The sequence below is a fragment of the Halyomorpha halys genome, unplaced genomic scaffold (genome assembly GCF_000696795.3).
Source record: "Halyomorpha halys isolate HHAL.00 unplaced genomic scaffold, Hhal_1.1 Scaffold62.1, whole genome shotgun sequence".
NCBI lineage: Eukaryota > Metazoa > Arthropoda > Insecta > Hemiptera > Pentatomidae > Halyomorpha > Halyomorpha halys.
Genome location: NW_027116333.1, coordinates 951814 through 954790, shown reverse-complemented (window position 1 = coordinate 954790; position 2977 = coordinate 951814). Strand labels below are relative to the sequence as shown.

General features: G+C 29.6%; 1 long non-coding RNA gene across 1 annotated transcript in view; it reads left to right on the top strand.

The window, feature by feature from the left end:
- Positions 1-2977, top strand: part of LOC106692585 (uncharacterized) — a 5278-nt gene extending 2301 nt beyond the window's left edge. Inside the window, exons 2-4 of the long non-coding RNA XR_001344985.3 lie at positions 1748-1874; positions 2072-2236; positions 2929-2977. This is a non-coding gene — a long non-coding RNA (uncharacterized lncRNA). The remainder of the gene's footprint in view (positions 1-1747; positions 1875-2071; positions 2237-2928) is intronic.

Here is a 2977-nt window from a genome sequence, read left to right as displayed (position 1 = left end):
TTTCTGATTCTGTGTTACATTTACGATAGAGTTTATTAACTAATGAACATTGTTATTGATTCATTCAAATGATCAATTTTTACTATGATTAATTTTATTTGTACTTCCTTTAATCCGAATAAAAAAAAAAAACTTTTTGAAATCCTAAACCTAATTTCTACTTCTTAATTGATTTTTGTTATTAAGTCGTATTTATCAGGAAATCAATGGCTAATATAGTATTGTTCTCCTAAAATCTTCAAAAGAAAAAAAACTCTTGGATAAATTCAGTCGTTAAGAAAGAGAACCTCGTTGAAAATTAATTGTTTGACGATTTTTATGGAACAAATGTTTTTTTAAATTCTATAAATTACATAATACAATGCCCTATCTTTAGCGTTTTTTTTATTTAGACTTGCTTTTAAAAAAATTCACAAATATTCGCTTATCTAAAGGCTGAAGCATACTTAATTGTACAAGAGCCGCGGTGAAAAAAATATAATTATTTCACCCCAATTTTTTATTACATTAATGAAGTACTTTAATGTCAAAATTGATGAGTCTGCCAATTATAGGTAGAGGGAATAAAAAATGGTGGCTTATTAGGATCCCTTTATTGGTTATTAAATGAAAAGGTATTTATTTTAAAAATAATTGTTTAATTCAGAAATCGACTACATTTAGAAATCTTATTTAAGTATTCTTTGCAAAAAATAAAATTAAAGCGGTTTTTGAAGATCCGAGGCCATATGATAAGGAACATAAAATCAAATAAATTACTTCTCAATTTTTAGCGATTTACAACTCCTGGATGCACCGCATTAGAAAAATCCGAAAGAGCGGTGGATGAAAATGGGAAGAGATCATAATGCCTACTTCACTGCCAAAAGATACTCCATTCTTCATATGTAAATAAGGCCTACAAATTCTCTAGAATATCTCTCAAAAAATTGGTATCAATCGAGTCTTGAACACCCAATAAAGTTTTATTTTATCAGGAAATTTATTAGAAAGAGAAGAAAAATATTAAAAATTGGGGTGAAATTAATTATTAAACAAATAATGTATTTTTACTAAATTATGATAACTTTTATACTAATTATCAACATTTAATTCTATTCTAGATAGAGAAGCTCCTGTACAATATAATAGATAAAATTGGTGGGCAAGTTTATGCCTATAAAAAAAAATTCTATAAATTAAAAAAAAGAAAAACAGAAAAATCTAGTTGAACTTCCCATAGCAATTCATATAAATACTACTTAGTCTTCTAATATAATTTAATTTCACACACATCAAAGTAGTTATAATAGAAGTGTAAGGTCGTTTTGAATTTTCTACATTTGGAGACTATTTTGTGTACTAGTATAAGAAGGGGAAAAAAATTTAATTAGTTAATTTTAAATTCTGAATTAAAATAAGATTCTTACAAATTTATATCGAGAATTTGATCCAACGTATCCCGATAGTGTTATTCTGTTCAAAAGTGCACACCATTTTAGTATCTTTTTTTTTGTGGAAACAGTAAAACATCGAATAAAAGTAAATAACAATATTGTTTCAGAATTCGACCGGGGGAGTTCAAATGAACAAACGGCCTGTCATGACGATGATGCCTCAGTTAATAAGTTATACTTAGGAGAAATTGAATTCTAAAACAATTTCGCCCTATATGGTTGTAGGATTTCCCCCAACAATTCATATATGTACAGTAAATTATCTCAAATTGAAACTAGATAGACTTCTAATCTTATTTAAATTCTTGCAGAAATTGACAACAGGGTCATTGAAATGGTGGATTGTGAAAAACCTAATGAAAACCAATCCCAGAAGTTGCAGTGTGGGATGAAGACGACTCAACGTCATCTTCACATGGTAGTGAGAAGGAAGAATTGGTAAATTCATGATTTATTTATAATTGAATTTAAATTAAAAATTAGTAAATGCCTATGGAAATAAATTTTATTTAATTTTCTCTTGCATTATATCTTATGAATATACCGTCTAGATCCATTTGTTGTAAAATTATTATCAACTAAATGATGATTTTTAATTTATTGTACAACGCATAATAATATATATATATTTGCAGCCTGGTCAACTCAGACCATCGATTCTTCCTCTTCCTGCCAAGAAGAGGAAGTGCAGGTTTGTAAAAAAGAAGTGAATCCCCTGCCCGATTTTTAATGACAGGTTGGGAAACCGAGAAAATTTACAACTACCTACAATGAAGGAACATTGGAAAGTGTATGAAAAGGTATCTATTTCAATGATAATTCAGTTTAATTCAGTTATTGACTATATATAAAATCTTATTTAAGCATTCCTTCCAAAAAATAAAAAGCGATTTTTGGCGAATCGAGGCAGATGATACTTCTTATAAGATGGATAGTTCCTCTACTTCCGAAGTAAGGCAATATACAACTCCAGGGCCCTGTTTTATAATGAAAGCTAATAGTATTAGTAGAAAAGGCCAGTATAGAAACAACCTGGTTATTGCACTAATACTTATTTTTTTTCATAATAGATATGACTATTAAAAGTATTAAAGTAAATGTTACTATTGTACAATTGAGTGTAATCGTATTAAGGTAAATCGACAGGACTAATAGTATTAGTTTGTACTTTATTATGAAACAGGGCCCTGGACGCACCGTATCGAAAAAATCCAAAAGTGCGGTGGATAAAAATGGGAAGAGGTCAAAATGTCGACTTCACTACCAAAAGAAGCACCATTCTCCGTAACTTAGGCCTACAAAACTCTAAACTATCTTGTGAAAAAGAATGGCGTTAATCGAGTCATGAACAAAAATCATTTTTTTATTTATTATTATTATTTTTTTTTTATCTATACCTCCCTTGCCATTTCTGGAATACGGGGGGCGGGAGCAATGGGGTAGTGCGCTGGGGTTTGCGCATGCCACTGCTCTCAAAGATCACTAATTCTAGATGGAGGAGCTATTGTTCAATACAACAAATAAGATTCAAACTAACGAAC